Genomic DNA, 18,080 nt, shown 5'->3' on the forward strand with positions numbered 1-18,080 from the left:
ATCATTCCAGCTCTTCCACCAAGGCCTCTGGAGCATTAATAGAAACTTTTAGTGTATATATGTATCATTGTCAGGGATTCTTAACCTTTCACAGAGCAGATTTATTTCATACATGACTGCCCTGTTCCAGCTATAATGCTCTTAAGACATGTTTTGAAGCTGTTTTAAAGTAATGTTGGACTCTTGCAATATCCAGCCCACCGATGATTTGTGTAGTCAAGAAACAATGTGAGTTATATAAGAACAGAAGTAGATAATTCATTCACCAGCTTATTCTGCCATTGATGGTTGATCTGTAACTGACCTCTATATGTAGTCTTTTCCCCTTCATGTCTCTAATATCTTTAGTTAACCAAAACCAACAGCTTCAGTTTTAGAGTTAAGAATCAATGTAGTATAAATTGCTGTTTGTGGAAGAGAATTTTGAACTTTTGCCATGCATTGCATGCAGCAGTGTTTCTTAACTTCATTCCTGAAAGGTCTGACTCTAATTTTGATGGTATAACTTCTCTTCCTAGATTCCTAACCATTAGAAATAGTTTTCGTCTATCCTATCTGTTCTCCTTAAATTTCTATAAAATCGCCCCTTAGTTTTCTCTTTTTCTGAAAACATAACCATAATTTATATTATGGTATTTCAGATATCTTCCTGGTAAACATAGATCGTCCATGGCCAACATGTTATCCAAATGTGTAGAGTCTGGAATTGCTCATAGTATTCCAATACTGATCCAACTAAGGCTTCATATAAACCATAACTTTATCACTTTTTATTCCTATCTACTGTCATTTTAAAATATTTCTGTATCTGTTCATGACATTTTGATAATCTATGTACCAGGATTCGATATCTCTTTGGACCTTTTTGTTTGAGTTTTCACCATTTAGAAATTATCTTGTTATATCCTTTTTGAAGTCCAAAGTGGATTACCTCACATTCACCTACACACCAAAATTCATTTGCCGCAGTTTTATCTATTTACTTAAGTTACTAACATCTTTGTAATTTTGTTTCCATCTATACTGTTTACAACACTACTTATCTCTGAGTTGTCAGCAAATTTGAATATATGACTTTCCATCTCAACAGCTGAGTTTTTATGAAATATGGTTAATAGTTGAGATTCCTGACACATATTCAAGACACCACTAGTCAATTTCTGCCAATTACAGTATACCTACTCTTTAAGATTATTCTCTGTCTCCTACTATATAGCCAATTTCCAAAACAAGTCAATTCCTTTTATTGAATTTCAAGAGTTTAAAATTTGGCTGGCACTTTCTTATGAGAAAATGTATCAAATGTTCTTCTGGAGGCCCACTTCAATAACATTCAGGCATTGTCCTACCCATCACTTCAGTCACCTCTGAAAAAATTCAATCAGATTTTACAGGTGTGAACTTCCCTTTATAAATCCACATGGTTCTCTCCGAACATTTGAATGTTTGCATAGTATTTAATGATCCTACATTTAATAATGGACTCCAGTAACCATTCCTACAACAAATGTTAGGCAAACTGGTTTATAGTTCACAGGTTTCCCTTTATCAGCTTTCTCAAGAAGTAGAATGACATACATAATTTTCCAATTTAAAGGAATAGTTCCAGGTTGAAAGAACTTTAGGAGATTATAATTACAGAGTAGTTGCAATTTTCTCACTTACAGTACTTTCTTTAATATTGTGGAATGAAACACTCTTATCTAGCAGATTTCTCTTTCTGTAGTGCATTATTTTCTTTTTACCTATTTATCCCATTTCAATTTTGCTGGGTCCCTGACCCTTATTTAATATTCCTTTACTTAGGCCACCTCATCTGTTGATTTTATACTGTAAATACTAATGCAAAGTATATATTTATTATGTGCCCTATTTTCTTACTCTATTTGACATTATCACTCATCAGTTCTAAGAAGCCCATTCATGAACAGTCCTGTTCATACTGATCCTTTTTTTATTCAACTGTAAACATTTGTAATGATTTTAATGTACCTCAAAGTTTTTTTCACAGTCCATTATTTTGTTTCTTATCTCTTTAGTTGTCTATGGCTGACTTTTTGACAGGAACAGATTTTATTGCTTAGGGTTATAAACTGGTTCTATATTATATTAAGTCTTTTTTTGGAACAACTCACTGATTTTCTGTCATTTTAGCCATTATCAGGTTTGTCTAGTTTATTGTTTGGAGTCTCTTTCCCTTCCTAATGTAGCCAGCCTTATCTAAGTCTACGATCAAAGCTATTTCATGACTTTCCCCTTTCAAAAAACATTTTAAATCAATTAAATGATGATAAGTTAGATAAATATTAGATCTGTTGTGGGGCAATGGTAGTATCCCTACCTTTGAGCCAAAAGGCCTAGATTCAAGTCTTATCTACTCCAAAGATGTTGTAACATATCTGAATTGCTAGTTTAAAAATATTTATTCAATAAACAATCAGCCCACTGTTAGTACAACAAAGTCTGGCTCAGTACTCATTACTAAGTCTAATTCTACTGAAAAGAAATAGAAAATTAACATTCCTGGAACTTCACCAATAAATAAAAAGATAATTTCTCAACTTAGGCTCAAAAAGAGATGTATAGTAGGAACATAGATAGCAGAAGAGTATATTATAAGAGAAAATATAAAGAGACTAGAAAACAAATTAAAAAGAATATAGTGGGAGGGCAAAGAGGAACTATGAAATTGAATTATAAAGGAACATTCAACAAAAATGGGCGGCACGGTGGCACAGTGGTTAGCACTGCTGCCTCACAGCGCCTGAGACCCGGGTTCAATTCCCGCCTCAGGCGACTGACTGTGTGGAGTTTGCACGTTCTCCCTGTGTCTGCGTGGGTTTCCTCCGGGTGCTCCGGTTTCCTCCCACAGTCCAAAGATGTGCAGGTCAGGTGAATTGGCCATGCTAAATTGCCTGTAGTGTTAGGTAAGGGGTAAATGTAGATGTAGGGGTATGGGTGGGTTACGCTTCGGCGGGGCGGTGTGGACTTGTTGGGCCGAAGGGCCTGTTTCCACATTGTAAGTAATCTAAATCTAAATCTAAATCTAAATCAAAAATAGAAAATAATCTGCCTTGGCGAAAAGATGAAAATCATAATGGATGAAGGTCCATTAAAGGGAGAGATAGGATAACACCACAGATGATAACAAATATGCATCAGAAATGTTGGCCCAGATCTTCCTGTCCCTGAATGGTCAGAGACTGGAAGCACCTCCAAAGATATGCATTGGGACCTATTACAAAACCTGACACAATTATTTCACTTTGCCCAGGAAGTTTAGACTTTCAGTGAGCATTCCCCAGCTGCCTGAGATCCTGCAAAAATATTTCCAATTGAATTAGAATCAGAGACTTGGGAAAGATCCAGCTACTGTACCTGGATAGTTACCCAGAAAATGCTAGATAAATCAAAAGCTATCTGACAAACTCCCATGTAACTATACAACTGATCCTATCAATTCCCTACTGACTGTGCCTGATGACATGAATCATGGCTTTAACTGAAGTGGTACAAATTAATTGCAATCTCTCCACAAGTTTTTAAGTGTTGTAAGTTTTACCAACAATCTTTAAGAACATACATAGTTTTCCCATTAGCTTGAATACAAAGGAAGTTCACTAATCTGTCATAATTTCCTGTCATGAACATACCCTTACCAATTAATTAGCAAAGTATTTTGATATGATGCTCTGTAATATGTGTCTGGATACCTTTGTGCATCATCATCTATGCCTAGCAAATGTTGCTATCCCTCAGTATATCTTTCCAAAGGCCTCAAAATATGCATTGAAATCCTTTCAAAAGATTATATATATATATATTTGGGTTGTTGGTTGGGGTGGAGGAGGGGGTTGTGGTGGTGGTGATCGTGGTGGTTAGACTGGAATCTAACAGTGTATTGGGTGTGGTTCACAGCCTCCAAATTGATTTTGTAGGCATGCAATTTAATATAATTGACATTCCTTAATGGTTAATCATTTTAAAATACTTTCTCTGGGGTTTTGTTCTCAGTTAAAGGTGATCACTCTCCAAGTATATCTACGTTTTGGACCTAATGACACCAGTCAACAAGGCCTTACTCTTTGGTCATCCTGCACAAAATTTCCAATCACATAAAGGCCAGATTCTTTTCAAAGTTATCTTTACCTGGTATTCATTAGCAGATATTATTTTGATTTTCATGGTCTGAAAAGTCAGGACATGGGTCTATACCTTTTTGAAAATTCATACCCATTGGAAAGTCCTCTGGGGAGGCTTCCCTTCTCCCAGGAAGGTTGTCTTGTCCCTCTACTTGTGGGAAGTGTTTCAAGTGACATTTTTACTTTATAATATGATGAGTTTCAAAAACAGTGATGACCTTCACATAATTCATAGCTTATACTGTGCTAATTAAATAATTTTCCTCAGAGGCCATGGTCATAGATTCTCCAATGTTAGGACACAGTCTTGAAAATATTATACCGTAACCCTTACAGTGACAACTCCCTAACAGGTTATAAAATTGTACATTTTTGCTTCTTTTTAATCAAAAAGATTACAATGTCCCTTTACAACTTCTATTAAAAATCAACACCTATATTCCTTTGGACTGTGAATGTCCCAGAGAGGGTGTTGACCTTTAATCATAAATTTGTTCCTCTTCCATCAGATGTTATTCTACTGTGGTGACCAATCCCTAAGTGGCTGAAACTCTCCTCCAACCATGACCTGATGCCTACAGTTAGAGTTAAACTTTGCATGAGCCAGTTCATAACAACAATGATCCTCACCAGGTGGTCTGTCTTGGACTGCAGCCATTACTGATTCAAGTATATCAAATCATATATCTGTTTCCCCACCTCAGAAGTCCCAAACTTGAAACTATTCACCTCTCACTGAGGTGTTAAAACAGTGGTAGTGGGGACAACAAGACTGCTTTAGTTTTTGGGGCAGAATCTGATGAGGAAATAATTAAGCCAGTCTTGGGGGAGGGGATGTGGTGCTAGTGAAAGAATAGAGATTGGTCAAATGAAGTGTGGATCTCATTTAGACCCCCCCCACCCACCCATGGTAGCCATCACCTGCTGGTTTTTTGAAGGGAGAAATACACTGGCTATGGCAATGTCTCCCACTACACTAGAAGGAAGTGAGATGTCATAGGCAAACTAAGGCATGGCAAATCCTTACTTACAGTTATAGAGTCATAGAGATGTACACCATGGAAACAGACCCTTCAGTCCAACCCGTCCATGCCGACCAGATATCCCAACCCAATCTAGTCCCAGCTGCCAGCACCCAGCCCATAGCCCTCCAAACCCTTCATATACCCATTCAAACCTATTCATATACCCATTCAAGTATCTTTTAAATGCTGTAATTGTACCAGCCTCCACCACTTCCTCTGGCAGCTCATTCCATACACAGCACCACGCTCTGGATGAAAAGGTTGCCCCTTAGGTCTTTTTTATATCGTTCCCCTCTCACCCTAAACCAATGCCTTCTAGTTCTGGACTCCCACACCCCAGTGAAAAGTCTTTGTCTATTTATGCTATTCACCCCCCTCATGATTTTATAATCCTCTATGACATCACACCCCCAGCTTCCGACACTCCAGGGAAAACAGCGCCAGCCTATTCAACTTCTCCCTATAGCTCAAATCCTCCAACCCTGGCAACATCCTTGTAAACCTTTTCTGAACCCTTTCAAGTTTCACAACATCCTTCCGATAGGAAGGAGACAAAAATTGCATGCAATATTCCAAAAGTGGCCTAACCAATGTTCTGTACAGCTGCAACACGACCTCCCAACTCCTGTACTCAATACTCTGACCAATAAAGGAAAGCATACCAAACGCTTTCTTCATAATCCTATTTACCTGTCACTCTACTTTCAAGGAGCTATGACCCTGTACTCCAAGGTCTCTTCATTCAGCAACACTTAATTGATATGAACTTGGATCTAATGCTGGGGCCATGAAGCAGAACAGCTGGGCCCTCTTGCTGGAAGGATGTTTTGTTGAAGTTTCAAACTAATTGAGTCTTGAGAGAGTGAAAATCCATCTTGTTTGTAGATCTCAGTGACCTGATCCTGGGTACCTTTATGATGTTAGAGATGCAATCAATTACATCCTGCACCTGGGAAAATCAAATGATGCAAACAGAATTCAATGTCCTTTAATTCTGCGAGGATTGTCTGTTGTTAAATGAACATAGTGTCCAGCTCTGATAAAATGGAAATCAATGACAATGGATGCAGCCATTCTGCAGATGCAATTGAAGGATAAAGCTGATCCTTTTAAAGGAGCTATACGTGTCCTACATGGGTCACGCTAAAGCAAATCCGGAATCCAGTTTTCAATCTCATATGCAGACTAGAACTTAAAACAAGTGAGACTTATTCAACCCTAACAGTGTTTTTATTTATTCATACATGGGATGTAGGTATCACTGGCTCGGCCAGCATTTGTTACCCACAGGGCAATTAAGAATCAACCACATTCCTGTGGGTCTGGAGTCACACGTAGGCCAGACAAAAAACGATGATAGATTCCTTCCCTAAAGGATATTAGTAAACCAGATGGGTTTTTCCAATAATCAACAATGTACTCATGGTCATCATCAGACTCTAAATTCCAGATTTTTATTGAATTCAAATTCCACCATTTGCCATGGCAGGATTCGAACTCAGGTCCCCAGAACATTACCTGCTGTGCTCTTCCAGTGCCACACTTTTCAACCCTGATCGCCAGCATCTGCAGTCCTCACTTTCTCCTCTGGTTTAACAGTCCAGCAATACCACCACTAGTCCATGACCTCCCACATTGTGCAGCAATTCTTCACTCTCCAACTCCTCTCTTTAAATGAACTATTCATTTCATTTTATCCTCAGATATTTCTGATTAGAGGCACTGAATTCAACTATTCTACAAAGCTTGCTTTAGTTGACCAATCTTTTTGTATTACATTTTAAAGTTGCACCCAATCACAGATACCACACTTCTAGTAGCCCAAAGATTGGATATTATCTGTCTCCTCAATTCTGTTACACCATGTGAAGTGACAGAACAAGGAAATAAACCAGAATTTTTAACAGCTACATTCTAATAGCTACTCTCTTTTGAAAACTTATATAGTACAATTATTTATTGATTTCCTAATAAAATTAGCATTAATTAACCTGTGTTGCTACATTTGGCAGTTAAATCAATATTAAGTGTATTTACAAGGCACTAATACCTATGATCATATATCATATGTCATATGATCCCACACTCTAATGAATTACCTACTCCAGGTGCATTGTTATGACAAGCATAGTCCTGATCCCACCATATAAGTAAAGAATGAGAATTGATGTCAGAATCATTACTGGCTACTCCAGTGCTCCTGAGCATGCATAGTGCAGTGAAATCAGAAAGTGACACCAGGTCAAGATTAGATCGTAGCACATCTAAACTTAAACTGAGAATTATAATTAAAATAGTGACAACCAATAAGATGCTCTATCCCCTCCTGGTAAAGAAAATATTAAGTTTTTTCAGCTATTTGAAACAAATATCAATTACCAAATGTTACAACATGAAAAAGATACAGTACGCACAATAAACCAAAAATAGACTTAATTTAAGGTGTTCTGACATTTTGTTAATTACAGAAAATTGTACATACCCCTGCTTTCACATGTGGATATATTATTTTGACCAATTAATGGTAAAGAATCGTGTGCACCTTTTTGAAGTTTTCTGAGTATAAAAAAATGCAATATTAAATATTAACACTTTAAAAGTATAAATTACAAATGTAAAGAGAAATTAAACATACTGTATATACTCACGCATAGGTTGATCTCATATATAAGTTCAACCCCTTATTTTTGGCCAAATAATCTGAGATTTTTCATATACCTAATGTATAAGTTGACCCGAGCTTTTCAGGAATCTCTTCCTGACCGTTTATGCCACAATTTGTACATTTTTGATTCAAATGCAATACCTGCATCCTCACACATTACACGCATCAGTATACATTTGCCCAATGCAATTTTCAAATCATTAACTTGAATGTTGATAACCATACATATACTATATATATTTATTTATATAATATTTACATACATACATTTGACCTGTGCATTCAAATATCTATGGTATCTTATGGCAGCCCTCGACCTTGTCTTCCCACTGTTGCCTCAGTTTCTTAGAAGTAGGTGTCACATGCAGTTGTGCTCTGAACTTATTGTAAAACTCCTCCAAATTCAGTAATGGCCATAATTCTTTTTCCTTTTATTGTTTATTGTTTTATATTGAGATCTGGCTTTTGCTTGATCATTTTTTGACTCATCCAAGCATGAATTTCATCTGCTCGAAAACAATACCTCATGTATAAGCTGACCCCCTAATTTCAGCTTATAAAAGTCTTCAAAACTCGACCAATACATGAGTATATACAATATTTTTAAAATACTGATTCACAGTTTAAGCACGAATCATCCAACCATGTTGCTGTCTTACTATAAATTTGTATAAAATTATTGCCTTTATTCAAGTCCATTCTGGAAAGCATGGCATTATAGCAGCTTGATTGTGCTTTGTTGGTGCATTATAAAGAGCTTTTTTCAAATAAAATTTACTCAAAAAGAACAACTAGCACTGTCCTTAATAGCCAAAATATTGCAAAGAATTTTATAGATTCCAAGAGCATTTTGCATACTTCAGGAATTAAAGATTAATCTTCTGTGCACATCTACAACCAACCCAGGAGACACTTGTATTTCCTTAAACATTGCTTAGCTATTTAAAAAAAGGGGTAGACAAAAGATGGGGAATTATAGACTCGTTAATTTAACTTCTGTAATGGGGAAAATGCTTGAATCTATCATCAAGGAAGAAATACCAAGACATCCAGTGTCATGAAAAGCAGGTCATGTTTACTAGAATTCTATGAAGACATTACAAGCATGGTGGACAATGGGGACCCAGTATATATGGTCTATCTCAACTTCCAAAAGGCATTTGACAAGGTGCCACACAAAAGGTGCTGTATAAGATAAAGGTGTACGGCTTTACGGGCAATGTATTAGCATGGATAGAGGGTTGGTTAACTAACAGGAAGCAAAGAGTGGGGATAAGTTAATGCTTTTCTGGTTGGCGATCAGTGACTAGTGGTGTGCCTCAGGGATTAGTGTTGGGACTGCAGTTGTTTGCAATTTACATAGATGATTTGGAGTTGGGACCACAAATAATGTGTCAGAGTTTGCAGGTGACACTAAAATGAATGGTAGAGCAAAGTGTATCAGGTACTCTGAAAGTTTGCAGAGACAAAAGTAATTTAAGTGAGTGGCAAAGGTCTGGTGGATGGAGAACAATGTTAATAAATGTGAAGTCATCCATTTTGCTCAGAATAATAGTAAAAAGAACTATTACTTTAATGGAAAAAAATTGCAACATGCTGTTGTGCAGAGGGACCTGGGTGTCCTTGTGCATGAACCGCAGAAAGTTGGTTTGCAGGTGCAACAGATAATTAAGAAGACAAATGGAATTCTGTCCTTCATTGCTAAAGGGATTGAGTTTAAAAGCAGAGAGGTTATGTTGCAGCTATATAGAGAGCTGGTGAGGCCACACCTGGAGTAATGCATGCAGTTTTGGTCTCCTTACTTGAGAAAGGATGGGTACTGGCAATGGAGGGGGTGCAGAGATTCACTAGAGTGATTCTAGAGTTAAGGGTGTTGGCTTATGAGGAGATACTGAGTAGACGGGGATTATATTCTTTGGAATTTATACGAATGAGGGGGGATCTTATAGAAATATATAAAATTATGAAAGTAATAGATAAGGTAGAAGCAGGGAGGTTGTTTCCACTAGCAGGTAAAACTAAAACAAGAGGGCATAACCTCAAAATTAGGGGGACCAGATTTAGGACTGAATTGACAAGGAACTTCTTCACCCAAAGGGTTATGAATCTGTGGAATTCCATGCCGAGTGAAGTAGTTGAGGCTTCCTCATTAAATATTTTAAAGCTAAGATAGACAATTTTTTCGAACAGTAAAGAATTAAGGGTTACACTGAAGAGGTGGGTAAGTGGAGCTGAGGCCATGAAAAGATCAGCTATGATCTTATTGAATCGCAGAGCAAGCTCAAAGGACCAGTTGGCCTACTCCTGCTCGTGTCCTAGTTTTAATGTTCTCATGTTCAAGACTACTCCCACTTATTCATTATAAAATATCGGAGATAGAAAAAAAATACAGGAAAGTTGGAGACAGGTGGTTATGATGTGATAAAATGTTCAGGACTATGTCCAACTAAAGTCGTCAATGCTGGATTTAACAGGGAAAGTTTATAACACAAGTGAAATGTATAAACCAGTGATGGCACCTTAAATTAAAATGTATGTGGATCAAAATAAGATACCAAGCAGACCATATTCTTTTCAAAAACATATTTATAATTGACACTATTTCTGAGAGTTGAATAATTAGAGTCCATGCTATCCCACCATGGAGCAACCTAATCAATCCCACTCTCCCAAGCAATCTCCATAATCCAGCAAGTTTATTTTCAGCAGACGTCCATTACATTTTTATTGAAATCATTGATTATTTCCAATCCCTCCAGCCTTATGAGAAGTAAGTTCCAGATCATTATTACTCACTGTATAAAACGTTGTTCCTTTGCTCTAAAATCTGAAATTTGTTCCCTCGGCCTTGTACAGCGAAATAATGAACAATTTGCTTGTGTTCCTTATATAAACATCTTATAATCTTGATTGACTTTATCAAATCTTCCTTCAATCTTCTTTGTCACAAGAATATCTTTCCAATCTAACCTTGCAACTAAAAAAATCCCAATCTTCAAATCAGTCTGGCAAATCTCCGAGGTACCCATTCAAGGACCTTCACATCTTTCCTAAAGTACAGTGGCTATAATTCGATGTAGTACTGTTAATGAGTCATTAGCATGATGCTTAGTAGCCAAATATTGCAAAGAATTTTATGGATTCTAAGATTTTCTTGCACACTCCAAAATTTGAAGATTAATCTTCTGGGCATAGCTGGTAGCAACCCGGGAGAAAATACTTTTGTAAATTTTCATTTTACAAATTATAAAAATATTCAGGATAACAACAAACAACTGCTTAATTGGTAGGAAATGTGAGAGACTAGTTAGGGCTTTATTTGTGATTTTGTGCACAATGCTTCCATTTAAGAAATCCAAAGTCCCATATGCTCTGATAATGAAAAGACATAAGAAATAGAAGCAGAAGTAAGAAATTCAGGCCCTCAAGCCTGTCCCACAATTCAATAAGAACATGAACTGATCGGACCCAGACCTCAACTCCAGTTCCATGTGAGCTCATCATAGCCTTCGACTCTCCAAAACATGAGTAGAGAATTCCAGATTTTTGAGATCCTCTGCGAGAACAATTTCCTTCACATCTCAGTTAGACTCAAAGAGTCATAGAGATGTACAGCATGAAAACAGACCCTTGGTCCAACTTGTTCATGCCAACCAGATATCCTAAATTAATCTAGTTCCATTTGCAAGCACTTGGCCCATATCCCTCTAATCCCTTCCTATTCATGTACCCATCCAGATGCCTTTTAAATATTGTAATTCTAACCAGCCTCCACTACTTCCTCTGGCAGCTCATTCCATACACGCACCACCCATTGCATGAAAAAGTTGCCATTAGGTTCCTTTTAAACCTTTCTCCTCTCACCATAAACCTAGTTCTGGATTCCCCAACCCAGGGAAAAGACCTGGTCTATTTAGCGTATCCATGCCCCTCATGATTTTATAAACCTCTATAAGGTCACTCCTCAGCCTCTGATGCTCCAGGGAAAACAGTCCCATTCTTTTCAGGCACTCCCTATAGCTCAAACACTCCAACCCTGGCAACATTCTTGTAAATCTTTTCTGAACCCTTTCAAGTTTCACAACATCCTTCCTAGAGGAGTTTTAAATTCCCTTATTCTGTAACTATGTCCTCTAGTTCAAGATTACCCCACGAATGAGACTTAATGAAATTGTTCATTAAGTTTAAATAACTTAAACTTTTATTTAAGTTGAAGACACTGATTTAAGAACCAAGTTATTCTCCCTCAAACTGAATTTTAAATTCTATCATGTTGTAATCATTACCCACTATGAGATCTTTTATTATTTCTGTCTCATTACAAATTACTAGATTTAAAATAGCCTGTTCTTGGGTAGGTTCTGCAGTGTTCTACTCTAAGAATCAATCCCTAATACATTCTACAAATTTGTCTTTCATGTTACTTTTGTCCATTTGATTTCTCTAGCCAATATGCAGATTCATATCATTTATAACATGTGTCCATTATTTCCTGATTTATATTTTGTCCTACAGTAAGGCAACTCTTCATTGCTACAGGACTTCTACCCATAACCTCTTTCCCTTACAATTCCATATAAACTCTTTCTACATCATGATCTATTTCATCTATATCACTACTACTTGCTGCATTGATAGCTTCCTTTATTAACAAAGCTGCTACCTTTTCCTTTTTGTCTGCTATAGAGTCACAGAGTTATAAAGATGTACAGCACAGCAACAGACCCTTTGGTCCAACTCGTCCATGCCAATCAGATATTGTAACCTAATCTAGTCCCACCCTGTCAGCACCCAGCACATCTCCCTCCAAACCCTTCCTATTAAATACCCATCTAGATACCTTTAAATGTCATAATTGTACCAGCCTCCACCACTTCCTCAGGTAGCTCATTCCATACATGCACCACCCTCTGCATGAAAATGTTGCCCCTTAGGCCCCTTTTAAATTTTTCCCCTCTCACCCTAGACTTATGCTCTCTCTTTTGGACCCCCAACCCAGGGAAAAGACCTTGTCTATTTATCCTATCCATGCTCTTCGTGGTTTTATAAAGCTCTATAAGGTATCCCAATCTCCTCACTACTGTAGACTTAGAACAAAGTTACACGTGAGAACTATGCACTTAAGAACTATGCTGTTCCTGTGATGTGAGCTCTCCCACACAGGTTCTTCCAAGGTCAGTTGTGAACTTTACTGAATTTTAATTTTTCCTAGATGCCCTCTCATGTCCAGAGATACATGAACACAAACAGCAAAGGCAGTAAATATGAAGGTTCACTGCTGTGTTAGTTAGCAGTGTCGGTTTCTTTCTCTCTCTCTCTCCCTCACTAAACATGTGGTCACTACCTTTTGTCTGTCTTCCTCTTTTTAAAAGTGCTGTTTTTTGATCATTTTTCCCCAAAAGTTCTAAAACAATGCAACTGCATATAAAACAGTAATTGCTGCTCCTGGAATTCAAGGAAATCACCTCCAGCACCTAAAATACCTCAACAAAGGGGCAGCTCTTACAGGCAAAATTTTTTTTCAATCCTCCATCTTGGATTACCCAGAATCCTCTACTCTAGAGAAAAATGTACTTACAATAGTAGAGGAAATAGGAGTGAAACAGAAATTGGAAAACGGGGAGTCAAATGGATAATTCAAAAGTTGACCCTCCAATAATCAGTTTGGAAAACAGAAGTGGTTACATCAGTTTATCTTTCAAGAGACTATCAAAGTATCAATTTGTGGGACTTGCAGAACACTAGATACCCTGAATATGGAGTTCGTAGACTTGGTCATCCTGCAACCATATCTCCATAATAGCAAAAATTCATATTATTTTATTCTATTTATGCAATTAGCTTGTCTACCTGAAGTGATTGGATCAATCTCATTGACTGCGAGATCCTTGATTAGGGTTGTTAACCAGCAGCAATCAGGGAGCCCTGGCTGACAGATATAAACAGGAAATTCAAGGAGTTTCCTGATTATAAGGACTGGCTCTGAGGTGGCTGGTCAGAGCCCATGTACTCTGCACATGTAAATTAAATCAAAATTCACACAACACCAGGTTAAAGTCCAACAGGTTTATTTGGAAGTACAGGTTTGAGCACAGCTTCTTCATCAGGTCGCTGGTGGAGCAGGATCATAGGACGCAGAATTTAGAGTAAAAGATCAAATTGTCATACAACTGATGCAAATATTAAATGAACCTAGATTGCTGTTAAGTGTTTAATCACTTGGAAAAGAGTTGCAGGTTTCCAATAATTATTATGTAAATCCCTGGACTCCTTTCAAGTCACAGACCCAAGATAACTTAAGGTTTTATTAAAAAAAAGTGATATCTCAACTCAGACAATGCATTAAAGGTAGAGGTTAGCATCTGTCTGCATCCCAATCTTGAGTCAGTCTGGTTCTATTTCCAAAGTAGGAATTTATAAAATGTAACATGGACTGATTGCCTACAGATTGTGCTTTTTGAACAAAATAGAATGTATCTGCAAATGCAAATTCACCTCATAGTCTTATATATGTGTGTGTGAGGGGGAAAAGAGAGAGGGTGTGTGTGTGTGAAGAACAGGGAGAAAGTGTGTGAGTGTATGTGTGCGTGAGACTGTGCGTGTCTGTGCACATACACACACCCACACTCACACTCACACCCACACCCTCTCACAGGCATATGCTCCGTCACACTCTCGCACACACTCTATGAGGCATGCACATGTGCACACACACACACACACATACACACACACGCACACCCCCTCACATGCACACACAAAATCCCCCTCTCTCTCTCTCCCTCACACACACACACATATAAGTCTATGGAGCTAATATGCATTTACAGATACATTCTGTTTTGTTCAAAAAGCACACAATCTGTAGACAGTCAGTCCATGTGACACTTTATAAATTCTTACTTTGGAAATGGAACCAATCTGACTCAAGATTGGGTTGCAAACAGACTCTAACTTCACACCTTTAATGAATTGCCTGAGCTGAGATGTCACCTTTTTTCTATAAAACCTTAACTTATCTCAGAAATGTGACTTGAAAGAAGTCCTGGGATTTACATATTTATCATTGGAAACCTGCATCCCTATTCTAAGTGATTAAAAACTTAACAGCAATCTAGGTTTGTTCAATACTTTGCATCACTTGTATGACACTTTGATCTTTTACTGTAAATTCTGTGTCCTATGATCTTGCCCCACCAGCTACCTGGAACAGTGCTCCAAAAGCTTGTATTTCCAAATAAACCTGTTGAACTATAGCCTGGTTTTGTGCGATTTTTCACTCTGTCCACCCCAGTCCAATACTGGTACCTCCATATCGTGTAAATAAAGGGTGACTTGGTGATGGGATACCAGCCTCTGTGCAGTTATTTCATTATCTTTTTACAAATTCTTTATGCATTCAAATAAAGAACCTTAAACTTTGACATTTTACCATTATTGCTTACTTTGGTTCTAATTTCAGTTGCACCCTTCTGCATACATTTTCAAGTGTTTCCTGTGATGTATTGTTTATTACTTGCCTCTTCATTGCAAAATATCTGCTCTCATTTCTTTTGACTTTTAAAATCTTTAATTCATATAAACCCTCCCCCCACCAATTAGTCTAATGCCCTAGCTAAAACCTGAGTTATATGGTTCTCCAGGACAGTGGCCCATCATAGATCAAATAAAGCCTGTCCCAATGGAATGGCTCTCTTTCCCCAGTACTGATGTCAGTGCCCCATGAATCAAAACCCATTTCACCAATCTTAAAGCAACCTTATTTACCCTATGCCAATTTGAGCATGGGTGTACATGTTCCTCTCCAGCCCAGAAGAGAAGTCCTGAATGTTAGTACCACACTTAAGGGGTCTCACTGCTTTTGCTGATGAGAACTGTATCTTTTGTTTTAACTATGTTATCCCCTATACTGAGAACCTAATTTGATGCAAGTAATTTAAGGGATGTGACTGAATCCTGAAACATAGTTTCCAGGTTCCTCTTCCCCTCCCTGTTGTGTCACAGTGCCCAGAGCTCAGACTCCAGCTCATCAACTCTGAGCTGAATTCCATTGAGCAGCTTGTGTGCCTCAGTCAGGTTTGTTGGAATTAGCTAATGGAGCTGATTTGGTTGGGCAGGGTCATGCTCCAGGTTTGCCTTCTCTGCTGATAATTTTAATTTTAAAAGGGCAGATTACATATTATTTAGATTTTCATAAGCTGTTAAACATGGAGAGGCTTCACACCTTACACTATAAGCAGTTAACTACAAGAAAACAAACTCTACGTGACTGAAACTCCTCAAGAAATGGTTGATCCAGACAGGCTTCATCCCTTACACTGTTGGTGAGTCACTGGAAAAAGGTCATAGTTATGGCCAAAGAGCAGAGCTTGTGCAAGAATCAAGGAGAACTGTTTCAATTTTTCCAATATCTGATCGAATGAATTCTCCCTCAGTAATGGCTGTTGGGCAAGAACCATGGCAAATAATGTGACAAATCAGAAACAACATAACGGTTGGTATGATGTTGCTGTTTGGTAGTCTGGAAATGAGAACTAGGAGGGGGAGACAGAAGATCTTTGGCAATTTCTGGGAATGGTTCTGGGACCAGGAAAAGCCACTGTATATGATGTTCTAGAAACAGCCTAGATAATGGCCTTCTTCTATGGTACATAATTCTATGGTTCTATAGAGAACTAGTTCTACAAAGAAACAGTTTTGTTTATGAAGAAACCAAGTCAGTAAAGAAATTTGCAGATATTGTGCGTGGAAGAAGCAGTCTTTCCTACCACATACATGTCACATGTATACATAATTGAGTTCGTGAACATGTGTTTCCTACTTTTGGTTAATAAGATTGTGCCTGTAAATGTAATTCTATCAGACTGATATATTTGTGAATATTGATGATGTGTTAATAAGTGCAAAGCAGGTTCACAATTAAGAGTCCCAGTTCGGAAGACGAATTATACTGTACTTGGTGTTAACTTTCTTTCTCTCTCCATAGATGCTATCAGACCTACTGAGCTTCTCCAGTATTTTTTGTGTTTGTTTCAGATTTCCAGTATCCACAACATTTTACTTTTATTCACAATGAAGGTTGGGGAAACCAACCTGCCTGATGTGTTCTGAGAACATGACAAAAATTTTAACCCACAGTTGGGAAACTGGATTTTTGATTCCTCCCCAATGAAGATCACCTGCCCACCCTTCTCAAAGCTCCACAGACATTCAAAAATTCTGCTTCACATGTCTGTTCAGATTTGTTAATAAAGTTACAATTAAATATGTAAACATCTCAAGTAGAGAACATACATCTCATTCCTACTATTTCTTCACAGCTCAGTAAATGTATTATGCCACAAGTTTCATCAACTTAACTCAGCTTTGTTAAGATTGAGCAAAAAGAAGAATTTGAAAGGAACAGCATCTATGACAGCAAAAGAGACAAGAGGCTCAGGGGCTGCACATATAGACAAGAACGCAACGCATGGAGATGGAAACCAGAGCCTTCAGTATTGTCAACTGGTTTACTGATAGAGGATGTCCAGGAATTGTTCCAGCTGTCTGCAGATGAATGAATAGCAGAGCTGGAGGTTTTGTTGCATAACTATGGAATTACAATCTATCCCTGCCATCTCAGTGGGTAGATGTGAGCAGCCACATCTTGGTAGGAAGTACTATGCCAGTGCAACTAAAGCCCCTTGCCACTGGCTCCTTTCAAAACTCAATTAAGGACTTGTGTGGTATCTCCCAATCAGAGGCCCACAAATGCATTCAGACATTTACTGATATTCTTTACCAAGAAGCAGTTACAGTTTGTCTAGTTTATTATGAATCCCGAGAGCCAAAGTGCCAGCATTGTCAGATTGACAGCCAGCCACCTCTGGATTCCTTCAGGTACAAGCTGCCATTGACTGTATGCAGGTACCTTCAGAACTCCCTGATATCGTCCAATCAAATTCCTGAAGAGAGAAAGGAATTTCTCTCCCTCAATCTCCCAGCACATGTGTGCCTACAGGCAACAATTCCTGCAGGTGTGTACCAGCTATCCAGGGAACTACCATGCCCTAAGTGACATTGTGCATTCTCCCAGCTTCCTTGAATGTTTGACCCCTGCAACACATCCATGCTTATGATTGAATAGGGACATTCCCAGAAGACATAACTAACGATCCCAGCAATTGCCAAAATCTGACTGCGGCTAGATTTCAAGTCCATTGATTTTGCATGAACATTTGTAGACACTGAAAATGTTTGGCTAATTGG

At 38.0% G+C, this 18,080-nt stretch overlaps 1 protein-coding gene across 1 annotated transcript in view; it reads right to left on the reverse strand.

Annotated features, from left to right (window-relative positions):
- The window catches only part of LOC140480204 (zinc finger CW-type PWWP domain protein 2-like), a 139,876-nt gene that overhangs the window by 18,041 nt on the left and 103,755 nt on the right, over positions 1 to 18,080 (reverse strand). The window lies entirely within an intron of this gene.

The sequence above is a fragment of the Chiloscyllium punctatum genome, chromosome 8 (genome assembly GCF_047496795.1).
Source record: "Chiloscyllium punctatum isolate Juve2018m chromosome 8, sChiPun1.3, whole genome shotgun sequence".
Classification (NCBI taxonomy): Eukaryota; Metazoa; Chordata; class Chondrichthyes; order Orectolobiformes; family Hemiscylliidae; genus Chiloscyllium; species Chiloscyllium punctatum.